The sequence below is a fragment of the Chiloscyllium plagiosum genome, unplaced genomic scaffold (genome assembly GCF_037043375.1).
Source record: "Chiloscyllium plagiosum isolate Xiang-an unplaced genomic scaffold, Cpla_swu_hap1 HiC_scaffold_23, whole genome shotgun sequence".
Classification (NCBI taxonomy): domain Eukaryota; kingdom Metazoa; phylum Chordata; class Chondrichthyes; order Orectolobiformes; family Hemiscylliidae; genus Chiloscyllium; species Chiloscyllium plagiosum.
The window spans coordinates 49,757,184-49,773,525 of record NW_028270161.1 but is presented as its reverse complement, the minus strand read 5'-3'; positions in this window follow the sequence as shown (position 1 = coordinate 49,773,525).

Here is a 16,342-nt window from a genome sequence, read left to right as displayed (position 1 = left end):
GTTTCACTGTGAGATTCCATCATGTTTCACGGTGAGATTCCATCAAGATTCACGTTGTGATTCCATCATGTTTTACTTTGAGATTCCATCATGTTTCACTATGAGATTCCTTCATGATTCACGGTGAGATTCTATCATGTTTCACGGTGAGATTCCATCGTGATTCATGACGAGATACCATCATGTTTCACGGTGAGATTCCATCATGTTTCGCTTTGAGATTCCATCATGTTTCACTGTGAGATTCCATCATGTTTCACTGTGAGATTCCATCATGATTCATGATGAGATTCCATCATGTTTCACGGTGAGATTCCATCATGTTTCACGGTGAGATTCCATCATATTTCACTGTGAGATTCCATCATGTTTCACAGTGAGATTACATCATGTTTCGCTGTGAGATTCCATCATGTTTCACTGTGAGATTCCATCATGTTTCACGGTGAGAATCCATCATGTTTCACGGTGTGATTCCATCATGTTTCACAGTGAGATTACATCATGTTTCACAGTGAGATTCCATCATGTTTCACTGTCAGATTCCATCATGTTTCACGGTGAGATTCCATCATGTTTCACAATGAGATTCCATCATGTTTCAGTGTCAGATTCCATCATGTTTCACGGTGAGATTCCATCATGTTTCACGGTGAGATTCCATTATGTTTCACAGTGAGATTCCATCATGTTTGATGGTGAGATTCCATCATGTTTCACAGAGAAATTCCATCATGTTTCACGGTGAGATTACATCAAGTTTCTCAGTGAGAATTCATCATGTTTCACAGTGAGATTCCATCATGTTTCACGGTGAGATTCCATGATGTTTCACAGTGAGATTCCATCATGTTTCACTGTGAGGTTCCATCACGTTTTACTGTGAGATTCAATCATGTTTTACTGTGAGGTTTCATCATGTTTCACCGTGAGATTCCATCATGTTTCACTGTGAGATTCCATCATGTTTTACTGTGAGATTTCATCATGTTTCACAATGAGATTCCATCATGTTTCACTGTCAGATTCCATCATGTTTCACGTTGTGATTCCATCATGTTTCACAGTGAGATTCCATCATGTTACACTGTGAGATTCCATCATGTTTCACAGTGAGATTCCATCATGTCTCAAGGTGTGATTCCATCATGTTTCACTGTGAGATTCCATCATGTTTGACTGTGAGATTTCATCATGTTTCACAGTGAGATTCCATCATGTTTCATTGTGAGATTCCATCATGTTTCACTGTGAGCTTCCGTCATGTTTCACAGGGAGATTCCATCATGTTTCACTGCGAGATTCCATCATGTTTCACGGTGAGATTCCATCATGTTTCACGGTGAGATTCCATCATGTTTCACAATGAGATTCCATCATGTTTCACTGTCAGATTCCATCATGTTTCACGGTGTGATTCCATCATGTTTCACAGTGAGATTCCATCAAGATTCACATTGTGATTCCATCATGTTTCACTGTGAGATTCCATCATGATTCATGACGAGATTCCATCATGTTTCACGGTGAGATTCCATCATGTTTCGCTGTGAGATTCCATCATGTTTCACTGTGAGATTCCATCATGTTTCACTGTGAGATTCCATCATGATTCATGATGAGATTCCATCATGTTTCACGGTGAGATTCCATCATATTTCACTGTGAGATTCCATCATGTTTCACGGTGCGATTCCATCATGTTTCACGGTGAGATTCCATCATGTTTCGTTGTGAGATTCCATCATGTTTCACTGTGAGATTCCATCATGTTTCACGGTGAGAATCCATCATGTTTCACGGTGTGATTCCATCATGTTTCACAGTGAGATTTCATCATGTTTCACAGTGAGATTCCATCATGTTTCATTGTGAGATTCCATCATGTTTGACGGTGAGATTCCATCATGTTTCACAGTGAGATTCCATCATGTTTCACTGTGAGATTCCGTCATGTTTCACTGTGAGATTCCATCATGTTTCACTGTGAGATTCCGTCAGGTTTCACTGTGAGATTCCATCATGTTTCACGGTGAGATTCCATCAAGATTCACATTGTGATTCCATCATGTTTCACTGTGAGATTCCATCATGTTTCACGGTGAGATTCCATCAAGATTCACGTTGTGATTCCATCATGTTTCACTGTGAGATTCCATCATGTTTCACGGTGAGATTCCATCATGTTTCACTGTGAGATTCCATCATGATTCATGGTGAGATTCCATCATGTTTCGCTGTGAGATTCCATCATGTTTCAATGTGAGATTCCATCATGATTCACGGTGAGATTCCATCATGTTTCGCTGTGAGATTCCATCATGTTTCACTGTGAGATTCCATCATGTTTCACGGTGAGATTCCATCATGTTTCGCTATGAGATTCCATCATGTTTCACTGTGAGATTCCATCATGTTTCACTGTGAGAATCCATCATGATTCATGATGAGATTCCATCATGTTTCACGGTGAGATTCCATCATATTTCACTGTGAGATTCCATCATGTTTCACGGTGAGATTCCATCATGTTTCGCTGTGAGATTCCATCATGTTTCACTGTGAGATTCCATCATGTTTCACGGTGAGAATCCATCATGTTTAACGGTGTGATTCCATCATGTTTCACAGTGAGATTTCATCATGTTTCACAGTGAGATTCCATCATGTTTCATTGTGAGATTCCATCATGTTTGACAATGAGATTCCATCATGTTTCACAGTGAGATTCCATCATGTTTCACTGGAGATTCCGTCATGTTTCACAGTGAGATTCCATCATGTTTCACAGCGAGATTCCATCATGTTTCACAATGAGATTCCATCATGTTTCACAGTGAGATTCCATCATGTTTCACAGTGAGATTCCATCATGATTCACGGTGAGATTCCATCATGTTTCGCTGTGAGATTCCATCATATTTCACTGTGAGATTCCATCATGTTTCACTGTGAGATTCCATCATGATTCATGGTGAGATTCCATCATTTTTCGCTGTGAGATTCCATCATGTTTCAATGTGAGATTCCATCATGATTCACGGTGAGATTCCATCATGTTTCGCTGTGAGATTCCATCATGTTTCACTGTGAGATTCCATCATGTTTCACGGTGAGATTCCATCATGTTTCGCTATGAGATTCCATCATGTTTCACTGTGAGATTCCATCATGTTTCACTGTGAGATTCCATCATGATTCATGATGAGATTCCATCATGTTTCACCGTGAGATTCCATCATATTTCACTGTGAGATTCCATCATGTTTCACGGTGAGATTCCATCATGTTTCGCTGTGAGATTCCATCAAGTTTCACTGTGAGATTCCATCATGTTTCACGGTGAGAATCCATCATGTTTAACGGTGTGATTCCATCATGTTTCACAGTGAGATTTCATCATGTTTCACAGTGAGATTCCATCATGTTTCATTGTGAGATTCCATCATGTTTGACAATGAGATTCCATCATGTTTCACAGTGAGATTCCATCATGTTTCACTGGAGATTCCGTCATGTTTCACAGTGAGATTCCATCATGTTTCACAGCGAGATTTCATCATGTTTCACAATGAGATTCCATCATGTTTCACAGTGAGATTCCATCATGTTTCACAGTGAGTTTCCATCATGTTTCACTGTAAGATTCCAACATGTTTCATGGTGCGATTCCATCATGTCTCAAGGTGTGATTCCATCATGTTTCACGGTGAGATGCCATCATGTTTCACGGTGAGATTTCATCATGTTTCACAGTGAGATTCCATCATGTTTCACAGTGAGATTACATCATGTTTCGCTGTGAGATTCCATCATGTTTCACTGTGAGATTCCATCATGTTTCACGGTGAGAATCCATCATGTTTCACGGTGTGATTCCATCATGTTTCACAGTGAGATTACATCATGTTTCACAGTGAGATTCCATCATGTTTCACTGTCAGATTCCATCATGTTTCACGGTGAGATTCCATCATGTTTCACAATGAGATTCCATCATGTTTCAGTGTCAGATTCCATCATGTTTCACGGTGAGATTCCATCATGTTTCACGGTGAGATTCCATTATGTTTCACAGTGAGATTCCATCATGTTTGATGGTGAGATTCCATCATGTTTCACAGAGAAATTCCATCATGTTTCACGGTGAGATTACATCAAGTTTCTCAGTGAGATTTCATCATGTTTCACAGTGAGATTCCATCATGTTTCACGGTGAGATTCCATGATGTTTCACAGTGAGATTCCATCATGTTTCACTGTGAGGTTCCATCACGTTTTACTGTGAGATTCCATCATGTTTTACTGCGGGTTTTCATCATGTTCCACTGTGAGATTCCATCATGTTTTACTGTGAGATTCAATCATGTTTTACTGTGAGGTTTCATCATGTTTCACCGTGAGATTCCATCATGTTTCACTGTGAGATTCCATCATGTTTTACTGTGAGATTTCATCATGTTTCACAATGAGATTCCATCATGTTTCACTGTCAGATTCCATCATGTTTCACGTTGTGATTCCATCATGTTTCACAGTGAGATTCCATCATGTTACACTGTGAGATTCCATCATGTTTCACAGTGAGATTCCATCATGTCTCAAGGTGTGATTCCATCATGTTTCACTGTGAGATTCCATCATGTTTGACTGTGAGATTTCATCATGTTTCACAGTGAGATTCCATCATGTTTCATTGTGAGATTCCATCATGTTTCACTGTGAGCTTCCGTCATGTTTCACAGGGAGATTCCATCATGTTTCACTGCGAGATTCCATCATGTTTCACGGTGAGATTCCATCATGTTTCACGGTGAGATTCCATCATGTTTCACAATGAGATTCCATCATGTTTCACTGTCAGATTCCATCATGTTTCACGGTGTGATTCCATCATGTTTCACAGTGAGATTCCATCAAGATTCACATTGTGATTCCATCATGTTTCACTGTGAGATTCCATCATGATTCATGACGAGATTCCATCATGTTTCACGGTGAGATTCCATCATGTTTCGCTGTGAGATTCCATCATGTTTCACTGTGAGATTCCATCATGTTTCACTGTGAGATTCCATCATGATTCATGATGAGATTCCATCATGTTTCACGGTGAGATTCCATCATATTTCACTGTGAGATTCCATCATGTTTCACGGTGCGATTCCATCATGTTTCACGGTGAGATTCCATCATGTTTCGTTGTGAGATTCCATCATGTTTCACTGTGAGATTCCATCATGTTTCACGGTGAGAATCCATCATGTTTCATTGTGAGATTCCATCATGTTTCATTGTGAGATTCCATCATGTTTCATTGTGAGATTCCATCATGTTTCACAGTGAGATTTCATCATGTTTCACAGTGAGATTCCATCATGTTTCATTGTGAGATTCCATCATGTTTGACGGTGAGATTCCATCATGTTTCACAGTGAGATTCCATCATGTTTCACTGTGAGATTCCGTCATGTTTCACTGTGAGATTCCATCATGTTTCACTGTGAGATTCCGTCAGGTTTCACTGTGAGATTCCATCATGTTTCACGGTGAGATTCCATCAAGATTCACATTGTGATTCCATCATGTTTCACTGTGAGATTCCATCATGTTTCACGGTGAGATTCCATCAAGATTCACGTTGTGATTCCATCATGTTTCACTGTGAGATTCCATCATGTTTCACGGTGAGATTCCATCATGTTTCACTGTGAGATTCCATCATGATTCATGGTGAGATTCCATCATGTTTCGCTGTGAGATTCCATCATGTTTCAATGTGAGATTCCATCATGATTCACGGTGAGATTCCATCATGTTTCGCTGTGAGATTCCATCATGTTTCACTGTGAGATTCCATCATGTTTCACGGTGAGATTCCATCATGTTTCGCTATGAGATTCCATCATGTTTCACTGTGAGATTCCATCATGTTTCACTGTGAGAATCCATCATGATTCATGATGAGATTCCATCATGTTTCACGGTGAGATTCCATCATATTTCACTGTGAGATTCCATCATGTTTCACGGTGAGATTCCATCATGTTTCGCTGTGAGATTCCATCATGTTTCACTGTGAGATTCCATCATGTTTCACGGTGAGAATCCATCATGTTTAAAGGTGTGATTCCATCATGTTTCACAGTGAGATTTCATCATGTTTCACAGTGAGATTCCATCATGTTTCATTGTGAGATTCCATCATGTTTGACAATGAGATTCCATCATGTTTCACAGTGAGATTCCATCATGTTTCACTGGAGATTCCGTCATGTTTCACAGTGAGATTCCATCATGTTTCACAGCGAGATTCCATCATGTTTCACAATGAGATTCCATCATGTTTCACAGTGAGATTCCATCATGTTTCACAGTGAGATTCCATCATGATTCACGGTGAGATTCCATCATGTTTCGCTGTGAGATTCCATCATATTTCACTGTGAGATTCCATCATGTTTCACTGTGAGATTCCATCATGATTCATGGTGAGATTCCATCATTTTTCGCTGTGAGATTCCATCATGTTTCAATGTGAGATTCCATCATGATTCACGGTGAGATTCCATCATGTTTCGCTGTGAGATTCCATCATGTTTCACTGTGAGATTCCATCATGTTTCACGGTGAGATTCCATCATGTTTCGCTATGAGATTCCATCATGTTTCACTGTGAGATTCCATCATGTTTCACTGTGAGATTCCATCATGATTCATGATGAGATTCCATCATGTTTCACCGTGAGATTCCATCATATTTCACTGTGAGATTCCATCATGTTTCACGGTGAGATTCCATCATGTTTCGCTGTGAGATTCCATCATGTTTCACTGTGAGATTCCATCATGTTTCACGGTGAGAATCCATCATGTTTAACGGTGTGATTCCATCATGTTTCACAGTGAGATTTCATCATGTTTCACAGTGAGATTCCATCATGTTTCATTGTGAGATTCCATCATGTTTGACAATGAGATTCCATCATGTTTCACAGTGAGATTCCATCATGTTTCACTGGAGATTCCGTCATGTTTCACAGTGAGATTCCATCATGTTTCACAGCGAGATTCCATCATGTTTCACAATGAGATTCCATCATGTTTCACAGTGAGATTCCATCATGTTTCACAGTGAGTTTCCATCATGTTTCACTGTAAGATTCCAACATGTTTCATGGTGCGATTCCATCATGTCTCAAGGTGTGATTCCATCATGTTTCATGGTGAGATGCCATCATGTTTCACGGTGAGATTTCATCATGTTTCACAGTGAGATTCCATCATGTTTCACAGTGAGATTCCATCATGTTTCACAGTGAGATTCCATCATGTTTCACTGTGAGATTCCATCATGTTTCACCGTGCGATTACAGCATGTTTCACAGTGAGATTCCATCATGTTTCACAGTGAGATTCCATCATGTTCCACTGTGAGATTCCATCATGTTTTCCTGTGAGATTCCATCATGTTTTACTGTGAGATTTCATCATGTTTCACAATGAGATTCCACCATGTTTCACTGTCAGATTCCATCATGTTTCACGGTGAGATTCCATCATGTTTCACGTTGTGATTCCATCATGTTTCACAGTGAGATTCCATCATGTTACACTGTGAGATTCCATCATGTTTCACTGTGAGATTCCATCATGTTTTACTGTGAGATTCCATCATGTTTTACTGTGAGATTTCATCATGTTTCACTGTCAGATTCCATCATGTTTCACTATGAGATTCCATCATGTTTCACAGTGAGATTTCATCATATTTCACAATGAGATTCCATCATGTTTCACTGTCAGATTCCATCATGTTTCACGGTGAGATTCCATCATGTTTCACGTTGTGATTCCATCATGTTTCACAGTGAGATTCCACCATGTTACACTGTGAGATTCCATCATGTTTACCAGTGAGATTCCATCAAGATTCACGTTGTGACTCCATCATGTTTCACTGTGAGATTCCATCATGTTTCACGGTGAGATTCCATCAAGATTCACATTGTGATTCCATCATGTTTCACTGTGAGATTCCATCATGTTTCACTGTGAGATTCCTTCATGATTCACGGTGAGATTCCATCATGTTTCACTGTGAGATTCCATCATGATTCACGGTGAGATTCCATCATGTTTCGCTGTGAGATTCCATCATGTTTCACTGTGAGATTCCATCATGTTTCACGGTGAGATTCCATCATGTTTCGCTGTGAGATTCCATCATGTTTCACAATGAGATTCCATCATGTTTCACTGTCAGATTCCATCATGTTTCACGGTGAGATTCCATCATGTTTCACGTTGTGATTCCATCATGTTTCACAGTGAGATTCCATCATGTTACACTGTGAGATTCCATCATGTTTCACAGTGAGATTCCATCATGTTACACTGTGAGATTCCATCATGTTTCACAGTGAGATTCCATCATGTTTCAATGTGAGATTCCATCATGTCTCAAGGTGTGATTCCATCATGTTTCACTGTCAGATTCCATCATGTTTCACAGTGAGATTTCATCATGTTTCACAATGAGATTCCATCATGTTTCACTGTCAGATTCCATCATGTTTCACGGTGAGATTCCATCATGTTTCACGTTGTGATTCCATCATGTTTCACAGTGAGATTCCACCATGTTACACTGTGAGATTCCATCATGTTTCACAGTGAGATTCCATCATGTTTCACTGTGAGATTCCATCATGTCTCCAGGTGTGATTCCATCATGTTTCACTGTGAGATTCCATCATGTTTCACGGCGAGATTTCATCATGTTTCACTGTGAGATTTCATCATGTTTCACTGTCAGATTCCATCATGTTTCACGGTGAGATTTCATCATGTTTCACAGTGAGATTCCATCATGTTTCACAGTGAGATTCCATCATGTTTCACAGTGAGGTTCCATCATGTTTCACTGTGAGATTCCATCATATTTCACCGTGCGATTACATCATGTTTCACAGTGAGATTCCATCATGTTTCACAGTGAGATTTCATCATGTTCCACTGTGAGATTCCATCATGTTTTACTGTGAGATTCCATCATGTTTTACTGTGAGATTTCATCATGTTTCACTGTCAGATTCCATCATGTTTCACTGTGAGATTCCATCATGTTTCACAGTGAGATTCCATCATGTTTCACGGTAAGATTCCATTATGTTTCACAGTGAGATTCCATCATGTTTCACTGTGAGATTCCATCATGTTCCACTGTGAGATTCCATCATGTTTTACTTTGAGATTCCATCATGTTTTACTGTGAGGTTTCATCATGTTTCACCGTGAGATTCCATCATGTTTCACTGTGAGATTCCATCATGTTTTACTGTGAGATTTCATCATGTTTCACAATGAGATTCCATCATGTTTCACTGTCAGATTCCATCATGTTTCACGGTGAGATTCCATCATGTTTCACGTTGTGATTCCATCATGTTTCACAGTGAGATTCCATCATGTTACAGTGTGAGATTCCATCATGTTTCACTGTGAGATTCCATCATGTCTCAAGGTGTGATTCCATCATGTTTCACTGTGAGATTCCATCATGTTTGACTGTGAGATTTCATCATGTTTCACAATGAGATTCCATCATGTTTCACAGTGAGATTCCATCATGTTTCACTGTGAGATTCCATCATGTTTCACATTGAGATTCCATCATGTTTCACTGTGAGATTCCATCATGTTTCACATTGAGATTCCATCATGTTTCACTATGAGATTCCATCTTGTTTCACCGTGAGATTCCATCATGATTCACGGTGAGATTCCATCATGTTTCACGGTGAGATTCCATCATGTTTTACGGGGAGATTCCATCATGTTTAACAGTGAGATTCCATCATGTTTGATGGTGAGATTCCATCATGTTACACAGAGAAATTCCATCATGTTTCACGGTGAGATTACATCAAGTTTCTCAGTGAGATTCCATCATGTTTGATGGTGAGATTCCATCATGTTTCACAGAGAAATTCCATCACGTTTCACGGTGAGATTACATCAAGTTTCTCAGTGAGATTTCATCATGTTTCACAGTGAGATTCCATCATGTTTCACGGTGAGATTCCATTATGTTTAACAGTGAGATTCCATCATGTTTGATGGTGAGATTCCATCGTGTTTCACAGAGAAATTCCATCATGTTTCACGGTGAGATTACATCAAGTTTCTCAGTGAGATTTCATCATGTTTCACAGTGAGATTCCATCATGTTTCACTGTGCGATTCCATCATGTTCCACTGTGAGATTCCATCACGTTTTACTGTGAGATTCCATCATGTTTTACTGCGGGATTTCATCATGTTTCACTGTCAGATTCCATCATGTTTCACTGTGAGATTCCATCATGTTTTACTGTGAGATTCCATCATGTTTTACTGTGAGATTTCATCATGTTTCACTGTCAGATTCCATCATGTTTCACAGTGAGATTTCATCATGTTTCACAATGAGATTCCATCATGTTTCACTGTCAGATTCCATCATGTTTGACGGTGAGATTCCATCATGTTTCACGTTGTGATTCCATCATGTTTCACAGTGAGATTCCACCATGTTACACTGTGAGATTCCATCATGTTTCACAGTGAGATTCCATCATGTTTCACTGTGAGATTCCATCATGTCTCAAGGTGTGATTCCATCATGTTTCACTGTGAGATTCCATCATGTTTCACGGCGAGATTTCATCATGTTTCACTGTGAGATTTCATCATGTTTCACTGTCAGATTCCATCATGTTTCACGGTGAGATTCCATCATGTTTCACAGTGAGATTCCATCATGTTTCACTGTGAGATTTCATCATGTTTCACTGTCAGATTCCATCATGTTTCACGGTGAGATTCCATCATGTTTCACAGTGAGATTCCATCATGTTTCACAGTGAGATTCCATCATGTTTCACAGTGAGATTCCATCATGTTTCACAGTGAGATTTCATCATGTTTTACTGTGAGATTCCATCATGTTTTACTGTGAGATTTCATCATGTTTCACTGTCAGATTCCATCATGTTTCACAGTGAGATTCCATCATGTTTCACAGTGAGATTCCATTATGTTTCACAGTGAGATTCCATCATGTTTCACTGTGAGATTCCATCATGTTCCACTGTGAGATTCCATCATGTTTTACTGTGAGATTCCATCATGTTTTACTGTGAGGTTTCATCACGTTTCATCGCGAGATTCCATCATGTTTCACTGTGAGATTTCATCATGTTTCACTGTGAGATTCCATCATGTTTCACTGTGAGATTCCATCATGTTTCACAATGAGATTCCATCATGTTTCACTGTCAGATTCCATCATGTTTCACGGTGAGATTCCATCATGTTTCACGTAGTGATTCCATCATGTTTCACAGTGAGATTCCACCATGTTACACTGTGAGATTCCATCATGTTTCACAGTGAGATTCCATCATGTTTCACTGTGAGATTCCATCATGTCTCAAGGTGTGATTCCATCATGTTTCACTGTGAGATTCCATCATGTTTGACTGTGAGATTTCATCATGTTTCACAGTGAGATTCCATCATCTTTCACAGTGAGATTCCATCATGTTTCACTGTGAGATTTCATCATGTTTCACTGTGAGATTCCATCATGTTTCACAGAGAGATTCCATCATGTTTCACCGTGAGATTCCATCATGTTTCACGGAGCGATTACATCATGTTTCACAGTGAGATACCATCATGTTTCACAGTGAGAGTTCATCATGTTTCACAGTGAGATTCCATCATATTTCACAGTGAGGTTCCATCATGTTTCACGGTGAGATTCCATCATGTTTCACGGTGAGATTCCATCATGTTTCACGGTGAGATTCCATCATGTTTCATGGTGAGATTCCATCATGTTTCACGGTGAGATTCCATCATGATTCACCGTGAGATTCCATCAGGTTCCACTGTGAGATTCCATCATGTTTCACAGTGAGATTCCATCATGTTTCACTGTGAGATTCCATCATGTTTCACGGTGCGATTGCATCATGTTTCTCAGTGAGATTTCATCATGTTTCACAGTGAGATTCCATCATGTTTCACGGTGAGATTCCATTATGTTTCACAGTGAGATTCCATTAGGTTCCACTGTGAGATTCCATCATGTTTTACTGTGAGATTCCATCATGTTTTACTGTGAGATTTCATCATGTTTCACTGTCAGATTCCATCATGTTTCACTGTGAGATTCCATCATGTTTCACAGTGAGATTTCATCATATTTCACAATGAGATTCCATCATGTTTCACTGTCAGATTCCATCATGTTTCACGGTGAGATTCCATCATGTTCCACTGTGAGATTCCATCACGTTTTACTGTGAGATTCCATCATGTTTTACTGCGGGATTTCATCATGTTTCACTGTCAGATTCCATCATGTTTCACTGTGAGATTCCATCATGTTTTACTGTGAGATTCCATCATGTTTTACTGTGAGATTTCATCATGTTTCGCTGTCAGATTCCATCATGTTTCACAGTGAGATTTCATCATGTTTCACAATGAGATTCCATCATGTTTCACTGTCAGATTCCATCATGTTTGACGGTGAGATTCCATCATGTTTCACGTTGTGATTCCATCATGTTTCACAGTGAGATTCCACCATGTTACACTGTGAGATTCCATCATGTTTCACAGTGAGATTCCATCATGTTTCACTGTGAGATTCCATCATGTCTCAAGGTGTGATTCCATCATGTTTCACTGTGAGATTCCATCATGTTTCACGGCGAGATTTCATCATGTTTCACTGTGAGATTTCATCATGTTTCACTGTCAGATTCCATCATGTTTCACGGTGAGATTCCATCATGTTTCACAGTGAGATTCCATCATGTTGCACTGTGAGATTTCATCATGTTTCACTGTCAGATTCCATCATGTTTCACGGTGAGATTCCATCATGTTTCACAGTGAGATTCCATCATGTTTCACAGTGAGATTCCATCATGTTTCACAGTGAGATTCCATCATGTTTCACAGTGAGATTTCATCATGTTTTACTGTGAGATTCCATCATGTTTTACTGTGAGATTTCATCATGTTTCACTGTCAGATTCCATCATGTTTCACGGTGAGATTCCATTATGTTTCACAGTGAGATTCCATCATGTTTCACTGTGAGATTCCATCATGTTCCACTGTGAGATTCCATCATGTTTTACTGTGAGATTCCATCATGTTTTACTGTGAGGTTTCATCACGTTTCATCGCGAGATTCCATCATGTTTCACTGTGAGATTTCATCATGTTTCACTGTGAGATTCCATCATGTTTCACTGTGAGATTCCATCATGTTTCACAATGAGATTCCATCATGTTTCACTGTCAGATTCCATCATGTTTCACGGTGAGATTCCATCATGTTTCACGTAGTGATTCCATCATGTTTCACAGTGAGATTCCACCATGTTACATTGTGAGATTCCATCATGTTTCACAGTGAGATTCCATCATGTTTCACTGTGAGATTCCATCATGTCTCAAGGTGTGATTCCATCATGTTTCACTGTGAGATTCCATCATGTTTGACTGTGAGATTTCATCATGTTTCACAGTGAGATTCCATCATCTTTCACAGTGAGATTCCATCATGTTTCACTGTGAGATTTCATCATGTTTCACTGTGAGATTCCATCATGTTTCACAGAGAGATTCCATCATGTTTCACCGTGAGATTCCATCATGTTTCACGGAGCGATTACATTATGTTTCACAGTGAGATACCATCATGTTTCACAGTGAGAGTTCATCATGTTTCACAGTGAGATTCCATCATATTTCACAGTGAGGTTCCATCATGTTTCACGGTGAGATTCCATCATGTTTCACGGTGAGATTCCATCATGTTTCACGGTGAGATTCCATCATGTTTCATGGTGAGATTCCATCATGTTTCACGGTGAGATTCCATCATGATTCACCGTGAGATTCCATCAGGTTCCACTGTGAGATTCCATCATGTTTCACAGTGAGATTCCATCATGTTTCACTGTGAGATTCCATCATGTTTCACGGTGCGATTACATCATGTTTCTCAGTGAGATTTCATCATGTTTCACAGTGAGATTCCATCATGTTTCACGGTGAGATTCCATTATGTTTCACAGTGAGATTCCATTAGGTTCCACTGTGAGATTCCATCATGTTTTACTGTGAGATTCCATCATGTTTTACTGTGAGATTTCATCATGTTTCACTGTCAGATTCCATCATGTTTCACTGTGAGATTCCATCATGTTTCACAGTGAGATTTCATCATATTTCACAATGAGATTCCATCATGTTTCACTGTCAGATTCCATCATGTTTCACGGTGAGATTCCATCATGTTTCACGTTGTGATTCCATCATGTTTCACAGTGAGATTCCACCATGTTACACTGTGAGATTCCATCATGTTTCACGGTGAGATTCCATCAAGATTCACGTTGTGACTCCATCATGTTTCACTGTGAGATTCCATCATGTTTCACGGTGAGATTCCATCAAGATTCACGTTGTGATTCCATCATGTTTCACTGTGAGATTCCATCATGTTTCACGGTGAGATTCCATCAATATTCACATTGTGATTCCATCATGTTTCACTGTGAGATTCCATCATGTTTCACTGTGAGATTCCTTCATGATTCACGGTGAGATTCCATCATGTTTCACTGTGAGATTCCATCATGATTCATGATGAGGTTCCATCATGTTTCACAGTGAGATTCCATCATGTTTCACTGTGAGATTCCATCATGTTTCACTGTGAGATTCCATCATGTTTCACTGTGAGATTCCATCATGATTCATGATGAGATTCCATCATGTTTCACGGTGAGATTCCATCATGTTTCACTGTGAGATTCCATCATGTTTCACTGTGAGATTCCATCATGTTTCGCTGTGAGATTCCATCATGTTTCACTGTGAGATTCCATCATGTTTCACGGTGAGATTCCATCATGTTTCACGGTGTGATTCCATCATGTTTCACAGTGAGATTTCATCATGTTTCACAGTGAGATTCCATCATGTTTCATTGTGAGATTCCATCATGTTTGACGGTGAGATTCCATCATGTTTCACTGTGAGATTCCGTCATGTTTCACAGTGAGATTCCATCATGTTTCACAGTGAGATTCCATCATGTTTCACAGCGAGATTCCATCATGTTTCACAATGAGATTCCATCATGTTTCACAGTGAGATTCCATCATGTTTCACAGTGAGATTCCATCATGTTTCACTGTGATATTCCATCATGTTTCTCTGTGAGATTCCATCATGTCTCAAGGTGTGATTCCATCATGTTTCACAGTGAGATTCCATCATGTTTCACTGTGAGATTCCATCATGTTTCACGGTGAGATTTCATCATGTTTCACAGTGAGATTCCATCATGTTTCACAGTGAGATTCCATCATGTTTCACAAGTGAGATTCCATCATGTTTCACTGTGAGATTCCATCATGATTCACTGTGAGATTCCATCATGTTTCACTGTGAGATTCCATCATGTTTCACAAGTGAGATTCCATCATGTTTCACTGTGAGATTCCATCATGTTTTACTGTGAGATTCCGTCATGTTTTACTGTGAGATTTCATCATGTTTCACTGTCAGATTTCATCATATTTCACAATGAGATTCCATCATGTTTCACTGTCAGATTCCATCATGTTTCACGTTGAGATTCCATCATGTTTCACGTTGTGATTCCATCATGTTTCACAGTGAGATTCCACCATGTTACACTGTGAGATTCCATCATGTTTCACAGTGAGATTCCACCATGTTTCACAGTGAGATTCCATCATGTTTCACGTTGTGATTCCATCATGTTTCACAGTGAGATTCCACCATGTTTCACAGTGAGATTCCATCAAGATTCACGTTGTGACTCCATCATGTTTCACTGTGAGATTCCATCATGTTTCACGGTGAGATTCCATCAAGATTCACGTTGTGATTCCATCATGTTTCACTGTGAGATTCCATCATGTTTCACGGTGAGATTCCATCAAGATTCACGTTGTGATTCCATCATGTTTCACTGTGAGATTCCATCATGTTTCACTGTGAGATTCCTTCATGATTCACGGTGAGATTCCATCATGTTTCACTGTGAGATTCCATCATGATTCATGATGAGATTCCATCATGTTTCACGGTGAGATTTCATCATGTTTCGCTGTGAGATTCCATCATGTTTCACTGTGAGATTCCATCATGTTTCACTGTGAGATTCCATCATGATTCATGATGAGATTCCATCATGTTTCACGGTGAGATTCCATCATGTTTCACGGTGAGA